Here is a 16,890-nt window from a genome sequence, read left to right on the forward strand (position 1 = left end):
TCTGCCCTCTTGGAGGTTATGAACAATCATGTTCCAAGAAATATGTGAGTAGAGGATATATTCAAGTCTGCCTTATTACTGGCTCCCAAGCAAGATCGATGAACCTTGAAATAATGCTTAGAAAATTATCAATCCACCTATCTATCCATCTCTCTCTCTCTCTCTCTCTCTATCTATTTTTACAGTCAGGTCTACTCTTAAAGGAAGTATAAATATTTTTTACTGCTCTCATTGGGATTCATATTTGACAACAAAAATAGCATTCACTCTGAACAAATGAATGGAAAGCCATTTACAAGGGTAACTAACACAATGAAAATAAGTAAAACTATGAGGTCGAGGACAGAGACTTGAGATACTGAGTAAGATTAATCTTTGTTAAAAAATAAACTGAGGCATATTGAACATTTTAAGAGCTTATTTGAGCAAAAGTCTATTCCAACTGGGCAGCCCCAAACCAGAAGTTGTTAGAAGCGTTCCACCCACAGGAGCTGGTCGGGGGGTGGGGGGGTGAGGGTGAGCCTTTTATAGAGAAAAGGTGGAAGCAAAGTAAGGAAATTACTGATTGGCTATAGCTAAAGCCTAGATGGCAGTTTGTGATTGGTTGTCCTAACTTTTCAGCATTTGCATGCTTAGATTTTGGTTTGCTTCCGTAGGCATACATCAGAGCCACCTCAGTCTAATGGCCTCCTTGCTGAATTAATGTAATACCTTTTAAGTTAACCTTATAGGACGGCATTAGATTGGAGTTTAGTGGTCTGGTTTGAACAGTCTTAAGAGCATCCCAGACTCCTGTGTAAAAAAGCAAACATTACTAGCAGGGATCTCACTTCAAGCCTTTATCAATGAAGTCTTCCTTAACTTTTTGCTCTCAGTCAGTAGTTTTAGAACAGGTCTCCACATGGGAGTGTGGGGAGGGGGAGGTAAATCTGGTGATCCTGGAGGAAAAACAGCCACCCAAACGGAAAACACACTGCCTGCCAACCAAACTGAAGCTACCTCTGTTTTGCTGAGGGCCTGACCTAGGAGAGGAATGGGCTGCACTAGGCAGTGTTTCCAAGGTGAGCCTTAATGATGACCTAGATGGGTGGGATGGAAGCGGGGGAGAGGGAGGCCCAAGAGGGAGGGGATATATGTATATGTTTAGCTGATTCACTTTGTTGTACAGCAGAAACTAACACACCATGGTAAAGCAGTTATACTCCAATAAAAAAATGAATTAAGGAGAATGGAACTTGTTTTTTGCACTTCTCAGAGCCTCTACATTGATTTTCCCCTCCCTTCAAAGCCCCTACAAGCCTTCACGCCATTCCTTCTCCCTGGCCTGCTACCTTGGCTGACTCTCCAGTACAGGGCCCTGCAAGATCTGACTCTCCCACCTTCCTGCTTTTCTTTTTCCTCACATTGTAACTTACCTATCTATTTACTCAGGGGTCTAATAAATCAGGAGTTAAAAGGAGCCCTTAGAGGGTCAAGATCTGGTTTTATTCATCTACGTTACTCTGGCACCTAATATCTGGAGGCTGTAAAAGGATGATTATCAAGTAGTTGCTGGATATATTAATATATGTTAATGGAAGATACTAGCTTAAAGTGTTTCCCTATGGATAGCCAATAATTTGGAGGGAGATATTTTTGAGGAAGGTAGGCCTTCTATTCCTGTCTCCTTTCAGGAGAAATACCAACTCCATTTGTTAGACCATCCCTGAATATTCTGGGACTGGAGGTGACTTGGCCACTGCCTGAATGCGAGTAAGAAAAAAGGAAAACATTAAAGGCCCCCCTGAGGTTTCCCATATGGCAGGGGGAGGGGAAATCAGGTAGGAAGCCTCATGGAACCATGAAACAGGCACTGCTCTAAAATCCAAGCACAATCAAGTGCTCTCTGTAACCTGATTCCACAGTTCACTTTCAATTTAGCCACATTATTATAAATTTCTTAAAAGGAACTTAAATCTTTGAATATATGCTTACTTATACTTAACCAGAATTTGACCCATAATACTCTCAGTGCTGTTGTATCTCACAGAATGTCCTAGATATACTGTGATCTTATTTCTAATAGCTGAATAAGCTAATCCCCATAAAGCCACATGAGTACTTCACTGTGATGTAGTACAAGGAAGAATTAGGATGTTCTTAGTAGGCAACTGCAATAAGCTACCTGCTGAGTCACTGAGCTGATCTATTTTTTTTTTTTTTTTTGAGCTGATCTATTTTTAATCCAATGAGCAAAACTCCTATTTGGTGTGACCTTATCTGAATGCTATCCTCTGTGGAGCTTGTAAAAACTATACCACTCCAAAAAATGGAGGAAATATTCATTTTCATTATTCCCTGACAAGATAATCATTCTGTTAATTCGGTTGGACAAAAATCTTTTATTTTAACTAGAAATCAAATAAGTATTACCTTAATGAAGACAGACAGGCAGCCAAGTTGTAAAAACAAAACAAAATGAAAAAAGTTCAGTACACCTAAATGTCTGTTTTGCTTTGAGAATTTACCTTAGTAATAATTACTGGAAATGCATTAGTCATGGTGAAAATTATATTCTTATTTTACATATACTTCTCTACTGGCACAGAAAAATGAAACTGGCTACAGTCACCACATGATACTGCTTTTGAGAGTCCCAAATTAGACGAGCCCCTGGTTTTGTTATTGGCAGAAAATGTCCCATCATGATTGTGAAACTCCTGCTGAAAAAAAGAACCAATAGTGTTTGTAAAACCACTGCAAAATAGAAATACTAAATAGAAAAAAAGTCTTATAATTTGGTACCATTTGTTAATGATTTTCTCTTCAATTTCCACAAGAAAAGAAATAATTTGATGCTAATTGTTTGACAAGGTTGAGAGAGGTGTTAATGTCCAGTGTTGGTTAATTGTCTCTTGGTAAGAAAATCACTTTAGATAAGGGAGAAAACCTCATTGTAAAATTGTGTTGGATGAGAGGACAATTGTTCTATCAGGTTTAAGAGTTTTTGGCCTATGGAGATAGGATTCACTATTGCTATTTTAGATGAATTTCTTTTAATAGACTTCAGTAAGTTAACATAATCAATATGCATCTTATAGCAAGAGACACACTTTCCTTGCTATAGACTTTGGGGCATGGCTCTAGGGACCCCATTTCCATTTTTGAGTCAAACTACCAGCAGTCTCTTTAGCTTTCACCACTAATTTGCTAGAGTTAAGGCTATCCTTAAATCTATGGGTGATAATTTCTCAGGAAGGTAGAGGACCCTAAGACTAGTTAAGACTAACAATGGGAAATTCTACTTTTTGAGTTTCTTTCTCCTTTCAAATTCACCATGCATATTTGTGTGGTCAAAATAAAATTCAAAATAGTCATTGAAAATTACTTTTACCTTTCGTTGTAGATATCGCATGTTGCCTATCCTATGTCTACACTTCTCTCCTTCATTCCTAGTGAAAATCAAATTTTTTCAGAGTGGCAGAGTACCCAATTAAAAATATTCACTTCCCTGGTCATCTTTGCGGCTAGCAGTGGCCAAGGCAACCCAGTTCTGGCGGATAAAATGTAAGTAAAGTCTACAAGATGGAGTTTCCAGAGAAGCTACTGTTTTCCTGTTTCAAAGGATCAGACTCAGTTGGTTTAGGACTACTGTATTCTCCATTTTTCTTTCCCCCAATCTTCCTGCCTAGAACATGGAGTTGATGCCTGGAGGTACAGTATCCAATCTTACAACCATGAGGACAAAAGCCACAAAGAAAGGATAGTAGAGTAGGATGCTAGAAGGAACTTGCTGACATCCTTGAGCAGCTGCACCAGCCCTAAACAGCTTGCATCTATGAATGCCAAATAAAATGCATGTGGCCCAGTTACATTTGTCCCATGGGACACTTATACTAAAAAATTGTTTATCTGAAATTCAAATGTAACTAGATGCCCTGTATGTTTATTTGTTAAAGCTGGCAACACTACCTGCTTCTAGACTTCCTGCTATTTGAAAATTAAATTCCTATTTGGTTAAGCTACTACTGTAGTCAAGTTTCTATTATATGCATCTGAAGTCAACCCCTGATTTTTTTTAAATAATTAATTGTTATAAATTATTTTAGACTTTTCCTTAAAGCCCTAATTTTTAGATTAACTATTTGGAATTATGAGCTACATAATATTTTCTTTCTTAGAAAATGCAATCCAGATATAGCGATTGTTAAATTAATTAAAAAGGAGGTCATTAAACTGATATGGTTCTAATGTGTTAGTGGCATTACATAAGCAAATCAAACCCAATCCTGTAAATTTCTCAAGGTTAAGAAATTAAAATCTAAGGACAACCGATCACAAACAGCCAATAAGGTTTTCCCAAGTAAACTGAATGCTTAAGCTATAGCCCATCAAATAATCTCCTTGCTTTGCTCCCTTCTTCTCTGTAAAATCTTTCCCCTAGCTCCTGTTGGTGGAGCACTTTCCAGTTTGGTGATTTGATTTAACTTTGGTGATTTGATTTAAACTGAGTTTTGCTCAGATAAACTCTTAAAATTTTTAATATGCCTCAATTTATCTTTTAACAGTTCAAATGTTTGGGTATTTGTTCTACCAGAAGTTAGCACTTGAAACTTAATAGCATTAATAAACAGAATTCAAATTTGTTTTCCATATGATTCAGCAAGAGAAGCAAAAAGATTTAAGGCAATAATCCCAACATCAAAACACAACATAGGGACTTCCCTGGTGGCGCACTGGTTAAGAATCCGCCTGCCAACGCAGGGGACACGGGTTGGGTCCCTGGTCTGGGAAGATCCCACATGCCGCAGAGCAACTAAACCCGTGCGCCACAACTACTGACCCCGTGTGCCACAGCTACTGAAGCCTGCGCGCCTAGAGCCCGTGCTCTGCAACCAGAAGCCACCACAATGAGAAGCCTGCGAAATGCAACGAAGAGTAGCCCCCACTTGCTGCAACTAGAGAAAGTCCGCGCGCAGCAATGAACACCCAACACAGAAAATAAAAAACCCCAAAAACATACATAGGTCACTTCAAAAAGGGCTTGTGGGACCAAAACCAGGAGCTCTTAAATGCTGCAACCAAAGACTGAAGTTCTCCAAAGGTTGTGATCACTCAATTGTGCTGTGTTTTCCTGAGGAGATAGAAGCCTTAGCCACTCATATCCATGATTGGTGATGTGGGGAAGTAAATAAAGTCTCCCAAGTTTAACCAAAACTAACAATCAAACAAACAAAAAATTATATACGTGAAATGTAAGTAACTTAGTAAATTCAAAGGGAATTATTATTCATGGAATAACTGATATATCTGTAGATTTACTTACATTCTTTACTGTAGCTATAATACCAAACAACTCAAATTATTGAAGATAAACTAATTCAATTGAATTATTGCCTACTGTACTTATCACTATGCATAAGAAAGTGTAGAGCATAAAGAAGTAGAAAATAATATGGTTTTTATCCTCAAAAAGTTACCATATTTTGAAGAAGATAAAACTTAACGGGTCAAATACTTAAAGATGAAACATGGAAGAATAATATAAAAGGATAAATTATAGTTAAAATGGAGGGGAAACGGGAGGAAATGCATCAAAAGGCTATGGTGGTTATCTCTAAGGGATGAAGATTATGGATGTTAATTATTATTTACTTTATGATTTTATGTATTCCTAGTTGTCTGAAATGAACATGTATCAATTGTAAGATTAGAAAGAAAACAATGTGTCTTTAAAAATGAAAAAATAAATAAAATGAAATGAAATATAAAGAAATACCAAAATATACAATGCAAATAATGGACTGCTAGGACAGAATATTGGGGCAGATTTCTTGGAGGAGGTGGAATTTGTGATGGACCTTGAGATTTGCCTGACTCATGTCTGTGATATCTACATAGCCTGTCTAATTTAGGAATCTGATTTAATTCCACGGGACACCTACCACTAACGTCTAATGCTATGGGGATGGTGTCACCTCCATATGAATGGTGTCCCCTGAAGCTGTGCAAGGAGGCAGCACTGTCAATCATTCTACAGCATATCAGGGCTTGCAAGTTCAGGGTCTGGTCAGTTTAAAAGTAGTTTATGGAAGTCATAAATATAAAGCACCAATAAATTTGTCATTTCCATGAGTATCCCTGCTGTACACTGTTCCCTTGTTCTCCAGTTTTAAATAGTTCCCAAATTTTCATGTATCAGCTACAAGTTTAAGTTCTCTCTTGCAGCTATTTATATCATACTGCTTGTGTAAAATAAGACTCCTCATTCATAAAATGAGGATGATAACAAAACCTTGTCCTACTTACCTAAAAATAGTTTCCTATCTGCAAAATGGTGCTAATAATACCTACCCTATTGATTTCACAGGGCTGTTGCAAGCATCAGAAGGGATACTATGTAAAAGCAGGTTGAAACTCAAAGTGTTACACATATCAGAGGCATCCCTATAGCTCTGCCTAGCACTGGAACAAAATCATTTGTGAGACAAGCACCAAGCTGTCCACTACAATGTGTTCGACCATGAAGGGGTATGATATTTACTAGTCTGTGGACCTACAAAAACGTTTGTGCTACATTTTGTGTTTACTGTTTTTATGAATAGCTATTTTTAAAGGAGTTGGCAAAAGCCTGTGCAACTAGTGTGACTACTTACAAGCCTGCCCATAAATGGCCTAGTGTTTAAAGCAAGAAGGTGAATTCTATTTCTCCTCTCTTATTCTGCTCATTTTCCCATTTCTTTCCACAAAGGGTGACCTTTTTCAGAGCAGAATTGTAGATAGAGTACTTTTCTAGCAGATACTTTCTTTTTACCTCTTAGGCTAACTCCAGTTTGAATGCATTTGGTATGATCATTGGAATTTTCTTCCCAGAAGTGAAAGGGGTATTGTAATACTATTCTGGGGGATGAAATGCATTCTATTACAGGAACCAGAAACCTGGGTTCTAGTCCCAGCTTTTGAGTGAGTTGAGGTCAATCACCCCTCTCTCTGGGGCTTTAGTCTCCCCCTCTATAAAATTATCTAAAAATTTTTCATACGGTTAATTTTTTTCTATAATGTAGTTGATTTGGGGGGGGCAGAGAACAGCTTTATTGAGATATAATTTACATACCGTACAATTCACCCATTTAAATTGTATAGTTCAATGGTTTTTAGGATATTCACAGATATGTGTAGTCATCACCACAGTCAATTTTAGAACATTTTTATCTCAAGGAGAAACCCCTATCACTCATCTACCCCTGCAAACTCCTCACCCCTACACCCCAAGTAACCACTAATCAACTTTCCATCTCCACAGATTTCCTATTCTGAACTTTCATATAAGTGGAATCATATAATATGTAGTCTTTTGTGATTGGTTTCTTTCAGGTAGCATAATGTTTTCAAGATTCATCCATATTGTTGAATATATCAGTGCTTCATTCCTTTTTTATGGCCAAATAATATTCCACTGTATGGATATATCACATTTGTTTGTTGATGGACATTTGGGTTGTTTTCACTTTTTGGCTATTATAAATAATGCTGCTATGAACTTATATACAAATTTCTGTGTAGGCATGTTTTTGTTTCTCTTGGTGAAATTCTATGTTTAATTGTTTGAGGAACTCCCAGACTGTTTTCCAAAGTAGATGGACCATTTTACATTCTCATAAGCAGTATATGAGGGTTCCACTTTCTCAACATCCTCACCAATACTTGTTAGTATCTGGTTTTTTTATTTCTAGCCATCTTAGTGGGTGTGAAGTGGTATCTCATTGTGATTTTGATCTGTATATCCTTGATAACTAATGATGTTGAGTATCTTTTCATATTCTTATTGGCCATTTGTGTATCTTCTTTGGAGAAATGCCTTTTCAGATACTTTCCCATTAATGTAATTATTTTTTAGAGAATAAGTAACAGGAGAGAGAAAACTATCTCATTGACAGATCTTTTAATGCTTGAAAACAAAAATATAATTAGCTAAGCTAACTTTAAAGTCTTTAAACTTTTGACCCAAAGTTTGTTTTTAAGCATATTAGAAAATCTAAATTAGTCCTAAATCATATTGTTTTCCCATTATGTGATTTTTATAGTAGTTGCCCCATTAAAAAGGCATACATCATAATCAGTGTTCTACTCCAGCATTCTGTTTCAGATGTCAAAGGTTCTTTGTGAGGAAATATGGTTATTTTCTGTGATGGTGGTTCTCAAACTGTGGTCTGCCTACCCCTTGGGGTCACCAAAACCGTTTCATGAGGTCCACAAGGTCAAAACTATTTTCCTAATAACATTAACTATTATTTGCCTTTTTCATTATGTTGACATTTGCACTGATGCTACAAAAGCAATGGCGGGTAAAACTCCTGGTGCCTTAACATAAATGAAAGCATTTGTACCAAACTGTAATAATAGCCATTATATTGTTCTCTGCCGAGCACTAGCAGTAAACAAACAAAAAAATAAATTAAATTTCAGATGCCATTTTCACTTAAGAATGTTCTTGATGAAACAATTACACATCTCAATTCTATTCAGTCTTGATCCCTGAGTACATGTATTTTTTTTTTTTTCGGTACTCGGGCCTCTAACTGTTGTGGCCTCTCCCGTTGCGGGGCAACAGGCTCCGGACGCGCAGGCTCAGCGGCCATAGCTCACGGGCGCAGCTGCTCCGCGGCGTGTGGGATCTTCCTGGACCGGGGCACGAACCCGTGTCCCCTGCATCGGCAGGCGGACTCTCAACCACTGCGCCACCAGGGAAGCCCAGTACATGTCTTTTTAACATCTGTGATGAAATGGGAAGTACACATAAAGCCCTTGTGCGGCATACTGAAATAGGGGGCTATGAGGAAAAGCACTTGTTCCCTGAGTTACAAGCTGAACTAACTGCTTTCTTCATGGAACACCATTTTGACTTAAAAGAATGACTGGTAAACAAATTATAGCTATTTAAACTTGGGTATTTGGTAGACATTTTCTCAAAAATGAAGTAGGTCTGTCACTTCAAGGAAGACAATTGACGGTATTTGTAGCCAGTGATAAATTTGAGCTTTCAAGCTTTAGGAACCTTGTATCTGACACTGCAAACTTGAGAGCTTCCCAGTGTTTAAAGACCTTGCCAATGAGATCAGTGGTAATATTAAAGAATGTGATTTTTGTTTGTTTGTATAATATGTGTCAACATTTGGAAGATCTGCATAACTTCACAGAAGTTATCATTCAATATCTTCTGAATGATAATGCATGATGTTATAAAATCATGCATAGGTAAAATGTCCATTCAAAGTGTGAGACAGATAAATTGATTTTAATATAACAGCATATGAAAAGGTCAGCTTTTAGATTCCAACTAACCTTTAAGAAACTACAACTTGTCAAGTTTTGGTGTAATATCAAAGACTGTCCATAATCATCTGAAAAGACTGTTAAAAATTCTCCTCCTTTCCCGACTACCTGTGTGAGGTTAGATTTTTTTCCGTGTGTTTCAACCCAAACAACATATGTCAACAAACTGAATGCAAATATGAGAAGCAAATACGAGAATCTGGTTTTTATTAAGCATGACATTATGGAACTCAGCCAAACAAATAAAAAAACAAATCAAATGTCACTTTTCTCACTGCATTTTTTGTTTTTGGAAATAATTGTTTTTCATAAAATATATTTTGTTAACATATAATGGGTTTATTACGTTTTAAATGAATGAATAAATATTTTTAAATTCTCCATTTTAATTTCTTAGTTCTCCTTAGTAGCTCAGTAGACATCTAAACCACCATGGCCCTTAACTTTTTCTTCAGTAACACATTTGAGGAAAATACCATAAACCCCTCTGTAACGGTGGCTATTATGCAAGGAACAGTGTCATCTCAGTCTTTACTGTGTTCCATGCACACAACACAAAGCCTAGCACATGGTAGTTACTCAACAAATACTTTGCTGAATTGAATTGATTGGAATTATGGCATTGATCTTCAGCTTACACTGTGCTTACTCATGTCTTGGAGTACATCGTTTTTCAGAGCAAGGATTTAATTTTGTTACAAAGCAAAATAACCACACTTCAAAGGCATCAAAGAGGTAAACTTGACTCAATCACTGCCTGTTAGACATAAGGGGGGAAAAAAGGAAATTCCAAAATTCAACTATGAAATTCATTCACTAATTTTTTTTTTTTTTTTTTTTGCTTGAAATTGTCAACGGCTCTAAGTGCTGCGCCAGAAAGACTAGAGACAGGCTGCCTACCTTCAAATTCTGGCTCTACTTTTTACCATCTTTGTAAATGGGCAAGTCTTTAACCCACCTGTGCCTCAGTCTCCTCATCTGTAAAATGGGATATCAATAGTTTTGTAAAGTTATTTTGTAGGGTTATTTTGAGAATATAATGAGTTAATATACATAACTCATTTAGAGTTTTATGTATTAGAATAGTGAATTTAGAACAGTGCTTGGCACTTAGGTTATCAATAAATTTTCTCTATATTCCATAAAATAGGGGACATTCATAAAATATTTATGTTGACATGGTATATAATTATTCGTAGTGTGTAAAAGTACTTTGGAATTTTTAAAAAACCATTACGTACATAGAAGATAATATTTGTATGATACACTCGGTGTACAGAGGGGCTGCTCATGACCTAAGTTGAGTAGTCTAGAGATTCCCACCTCCCAGGACCTACCTACCTATCTCAAGGATGAATGAACAATATCTTGGTATCACATAACTCATTCACAGGTTATAACGTTCTGCACAGCACATATACACATACCCACACCTACGCCAACACACATCCTCATATATAAACATAAATTTGTATGTTCAAAACAAACACATCTTCATTCCTGTTCCCAGGAAAACTGTTTTGATCACAATAAGCTATTCCATGCTGTGATGACAAAGTAAATCCCAAAACTGCAGTGACTGTTAGAGGCTGAATTGTGTCCTCCTCCTAAATTCATATTTGAAGTTCCAACCTACAGTATTTGGAGATAAGTATTTAAAGATAAGTAATTAAGTTAATATGGGGCTTTTAGGATGGGCCCTAATCCAATATGACTAGTGTCCTTAGAAGAGGAAGGGACAGCAGGGATGTGCCTACACAGACACAAGGTCATGTGAGAACTCAGCAAGAAGATGGCCATCTGCAAGCTAGGGAGAGAGGACTCAGAAGCCACCAAACCTGCCAGGTACCTTAGCTTAGACTTCTATGCTCCAGAACTATGAAAAAATAAATTTCTATAGTATAAACCACCCAGTCTGTGGTGTTTTGTTATGGCAGCCCTGAATTAGAAGGTATATGCACTCTCTATTTTTTGCATTCCTCTTCCGTCCCCAATATCTAATAAAATACTTGACATACAATAGAAACTCAGAAACAATCTAGGTTTTTTTCTTACTATAAAGAGAATAATAATTTTTTTCACTACCTAGCATGTCTTACACACTTTATTTCATTTTATCCCATTTTCCCTCTATGAGAACATGTATTATTCCCTCTGGGCATATGTAGAAAGTCTTCTCTGACTTACATAATAAGGAAGGAGACTCAGAGAAAAACAATTTGCCTGAAGTTATACAGCTAGTATTTGGCAGGACTGTCCAACTCCCAGATTCATCTACGCTTTCTATAGCACAGTGCATCCAAACTCAGAACATCATCAGGAAGAAATAAACAGTTCAGGGCTTCCCTGGTGGCACAGTGGTTGAGAGTCCACCTGCCGATGCAGGGGACACGGGTTCGTGCCCCGGTCCGGGAAGATCCCACATGCCGCGGAGCGGCTGGGCCCGTGAGCCATGGCTGCTGAGCCTGCGCGTCCGGAGCCTGTGTTTTGCAATGGGAGAGGCCACAACAGTGAGAGGCCCGCGTACCGCCAAAAAAAAAAAAAAAAAAAAGAAATAAACAGTTCAGAGAAGCAGGAATTTTTATCTCTAACAGGGCAATCTATCAGTGATAGCTATTGGAATCACTGATGCTATGAGTCACAACCAATGACCATCTACCAGAGAAAAGCAAAATTCCTTGAGTTTGAAAAGCTCTTTTAATTTTTTCCTCTATATCAGATTATGTTTTCTTTCTTTGTCTTTTTTTAATCAATTTTCTCAGACATGATCGTCTGGATTAATCATACTCCCAGGTTTTTAAAATTTTTATCTTTTTTATGGTAATTATGTTTTCTTAATAAGATCTTAAAATTGTGCATCTATTTATTCACACATTCACAAATACTTATTAGGGACCACTAACTACATTCCCAGGACTCTGACTCTGGGGACACAGGTGAAAGAAACAGCACTTATTTGTAAACAGCTCACCTGGCAGTGAAATAGACGGGTAACCAGCAGCAACAATAACAAATTGCACTTGTATGCCTTAAGGGCAATACAGAGGTTAGCTCTTCAGCCAGCCTAGGGGAGTCAAGGAAGGTTTGCCATAGGTGACTCTTAAGGAAGATTTAGAACTAATTTAGAAGCAGAGTCCAAACTCAGCCAGGCAAAAAAACCCGTGTGTGTGTGTGTGTGTGTGTGTGTGTGTGTGTGTGTGTGTGTGTGAGACACAGCACAAGGTAAAGGCATGTAGGGGAGAGAATGTGGGACATTGAACAAGTAGTTGGCAAATGCTCCTGGCAGTTACCGAATTCTTCATGTTGCCTGAGAATCAACCCAGAGTTTAACAATGCATATTTCTGGCCCCGTACCTCACGGTTTCTGATTCTATAGACCTCAGACAGGACCCAGGATTTTTTTTGGTCGCACCATGCAGCTTGCAGGATCTTAGCTCCCCTAGCAAGGATGGAACCCTCGCCCTCAGCAGTGAAAGCGCGGAGTCCTATCCACTGGACCACCAGGGAATTCCCAATAAGTGGGGATTTTCTTGGGGATGGTGCAAGGACAGCATTTTGAGAAACACTGAAGAAGTAAAGGATGTGGGTGATGGGAGGAGGTAAGGCTAGTAAAGCAGGCAAAGATACAACCTGTCTGGCTCAAGAGTTTGAAGTATACTCTGGCGGCGGGACAGAACATTTTAAGCAAAACAGTGAATGACGTGACTAGATTGTTGTTTTAGAAAAATAATTCCAGGTCTAGTTTTCAGGAAAGACCGTCTGGGAGACTGGGGACCTTAACCAATGCAGTGAGGATAAAGATGGAGAAATGAGAATGTTTTTGAAAGATATTTTGGAGGTAGAACATCCTGGATTTGAACTTGAATGTGGTGGGGGGGAAGGGTGACTGAGTAGGCGGAGTTTAGGATACTTTCTGAATTACTGCAAAACTGGAAAATGAGTAGACAGACCGGTCTAAAAATAAAAAGACAATTACAGCATGAGGCTGAGAAAGTCCAGTAAAAATATTGATAGTAAATTTTAAAATCTTTTTTATCTGAAAAAAAATTTAAATCTGTGTTTGATTTAGTTTCTGAAACTTAACAAATAAAATCACCATTGAATGTCATGAGAGTTTCCTAAAACCAGGCATTATAAGCTCAGGTTAAACACTGGTCCCAAGCAAAACTCTTCTATTTCAGGCATTGTCTGATCACTCCTTCTGGCACTATAGAGCACCTCAAAAGAGGATCATTCTTCCTTTCCTACCTATGGGGGGATGAAGGGGAAATTAATTCCCTGTCCTGGAGCAGACGTTTTCTTCCTGAACTATGTAAGAACGTTGCTAACTCGTTACAGAATCAGTCTACAGGTGTATAAAATGTGCTGGGTGCTTTTAAAATTTGTTATTTACACTAGTGGGTCACACATAGAGGTATTGATAAAAGGATAAAATCCACTCATATTAGGATTACATATGCATGAGAGAGTTTCTCAGAAATAAAGGATATTGCTGAGTTTCCCTGGTGGCTCAGTGGTTAAGAATCCACCTGCCAGTGCAGGGGACACAGGTTCGAGCCCTGGTCTGGGAAGATCCCACATGCCACGGAGCAGTTAAGCCTGTGCACCACAACTACTGAACCTGTGCTCTAGAGCCCATGAGCCACAACTACTGAGCCCACGTGCCACAACTACTGAAGCCCACGTGTCCAGAGCCCATGCTCCGCAGCAAGAGAAGACACGGTAATGAGAAGCCCGCACACCACAACGAAGAGTAGCACCCCCTCGCCGCAACTAGAGAAAGCCCGCGTGCAGCAATGAAGACCCAACACAGCCAAAAATAAATAAAGTTATAGGAAAAAAAAAAAAGAGGATATTGCTCCTGGAAGCTGGTAAGACTGTCTTCATGTGATTACCTAAGAAAAGAATGTTGTATCAATAATTTTCAAGTCAGGGCTTACCACCCTGCCATGGTCACAGCCTCAGCAGCTGACAGGGACTGGATGAAGCAATGTTTATGGAGTAATAACTGGCACTAAGAATAAAACAGACTCATAACTAGAAGGGTCTCAATTATACCTTTATGAGTCAGACTAGTCATTCTGGTTTGCCCATTATGTAGCGATAGGACCTGGTCAGGCTGGCAGTTACGGGAGATCGGTAACCTTGATCCTAGCAGCTGAATGTTGTCTCAGCTTCTTACTTATTGAGAGAAAACGATAGCTACTTGCTCTGTCTCAAGAACATTTCATTTGCTTTTGTTCGTAGAAAATTCTTGAAAATCAGACTTGCCTACCACCTCCTCCTATGCTCCAATACTCTTAGAAGCAGAACCATAAAGACTGGATTCCTTGCCATCAAGGAGCTTACCATCTGGGGACATAAAAAGGTCATGTACACAAAGTACCAGGCAATACTGTGATATCTAACTCCGAAATGATAAAAACAAAGTCCATTAGGACTAAAGAGGAGAAAAGGATCACTCTGGGGTGATCAGGAAAGTTTTCACAGAGGATTGGAGCTGAGTCTTGAAGTGTACAACCTCTGCTTAACTGAATTCAGGTATCTGTTTATATTAGTTTTCTATTGTTATGTAACAAATAGCTGTAAATTTAGCAGCTCAAAACAATATTTATTTACTAGCTCTTAGTTCTGTAGGACAAAAGACTGGGCAGGCTCAACTGGGCTCTCAGCTTAGAGTATCACAAGGTCAAAATCAAAGTGTTGGCCAGGTGGGGCTCTTTTCTGGAGGCTTTTGGAAACAATCTGCTTCCAACTTCATTTGGCTTGTTGGTAGAATCTAGTGTCTGGCAGCTGGTTGTCATCCAGGGGCCACTGTCTGCTCTTAGAGACTACCCACCCACCTTCCTTCTCACATGGCCTCCTCCAACTTCAAAGTCAGCCATGGTACACTGAGTCCTTACACTTCCAATCTCTGCTTCTTCTGCTACCGACCAGAGAAAAAGCTCTGCTTTTAAAGGGCTCGCTGTGTCTTAAGGGCAACTAATTTGGGACCGTAATTATAGCTGCTTAACATCGCTACTTATATTAGTTTTGACTGAATAATCAGGGACAGGAATCTTGAGGGATACCTTTAGAATTCTGCCTATCCCATGTTATTCTGTAAACCTACCTTAAGGTGTCTATCAATTCAATAATCAACTGGCCACTTATTAAGCACACTGTACCAGTTACAGTTATACTAAGTGGAATCTTAATTTTTGTTTGAAAGATTTTTCAGGTGCTTCAAAACTTGAAGTCTACTCCAGGTTTAAACAAAAGCAAAATATTTTCAATAAACGAATATAACATATTTAAATAGTATTTCAACATGTTTCAGTGAAGATGTATAAGAGCATTACTTAGGGAGCTGTTAAAGCAACACACACAACTTTCTGCCTCATTTCTGCTCCATAGGGAGAAGACTGCTTCCTATTTTGCCCATCCTCACCCCATTCATAGAGAATCACCACCATAATGACTCAACGTCATCCATTTCTTTATCCACAATCTTCTCTCTGTTCTCTTTTATTTCTGGAACTTTCACATACATAATGCCTTCCTATCCATTACACCTATGAACATTTCACATACACTTCGAGACTTTGCCCAAATCCTGCTTTCTCCACACTTCTGACCATACCTACATTTTTCTTCTGTGCAATCCATTTGGCAATCAGTAGTATCATTGGGCTATATCACTTCTATTTCAATCTTCATTTATACATACATATACACACACATATATTTTTTTAATTTTCAAATGACAACGCCTTTTTTTATATTACTCCGAAGTGTTCAGTGCAGGAAAGGCATTGGAAAATATTTGTAGTATTACTAAATTGCTCTGACTGGAAAAATCTGACAGTTGCTCATGATTTACTGCTGTTGATATTATCTACCTAGTTGTTAGATTCCTTAATTATTTTTAAACTAATCAGCGTTTTAACCAACAAGCCATCACCTGGTTGTGGCTGCGGCCCTGTGTTTTCCATTTACGAATAGGCTTTTTTTCTGACGCTTGTAAGAAAGCAGGCAGGTGTCACCGGCAAAGCCCATTAACAATACTCAGGAAATAAAAATAGAATCTGGGTAATAAAGTCTAACCTTTTTTTTTCCTTTCCTTTGTGCTTAGTCTGGTTTCACTTGCTCACGGGGTGTTGTGTGCAGAGGCCCTGCCCCCGGCACCTCAGACCAGAGATCCTGGTGCAACGTGGCTGCACCCGACACTTCAGCTTCGAGACCGTGTGCAGAAGCTGCAAACTACACCCAATTCAAGATGGCGGTGGCAGGCCGTGTGCAGAGATGCTGCACCCGGCACCGCGCCCGGCTCCGCCAACCCCTCCGCCCACTCCCTGCGGGAACTCCACTCCCTTCCGTTCCCCTACTGCCAAGTTCCCTATGAAGCAGCCCCGCCCACGCCCACGGCCTGTCCTGAGAGCCTGTGCTCTAGCGCGCAAGGCTGCACCTCTCCATTCTTTAATTAAAGGATAGAACTTTGCTTTGAACCAAACTTGGTCTTGTTCGATTGGCTCCAATGACACTGGGCAGGAGGACCCTTGTTGGGGATCCACTTGAAAGGGTTGATAAATCCTTTGA

At 38.8% G+C, this 16,890-nt stretch overlaps 1 non-coding gene across 1 annotated transcript; it reads left to right on the top strand.

The window, feature by feature from the left end:
• The first annotated feature begins 5,004 nt into the window (after nt 1-5,004).
• On the top strand, nt 5,005-5,129 carry LOC117199508 (small nucleolar RNA SNORA25). The gene has a single exon (XR_004480757.1). It is a non-coding gene; the product is annotated as a small nucleolar RNA SNORA25 (small nucleolar RNA).
• Nucleotides 5,130-16,890: the final 11,761 nt, after the last annotated feature.

The sequence above is a fragment of the Orcinus orca genome, chromosome 13, assembly GCF_937001465.1.
Source record: "Orcinus orca chromosome 13, mOrcOrc1.1, whole genome shotgun sequence".
NCBI lineage: Eukaryota > Metazoa > Chordata > Mammalia > Artiodactyla > Delphinidae > Orcinus > Orcinus orca.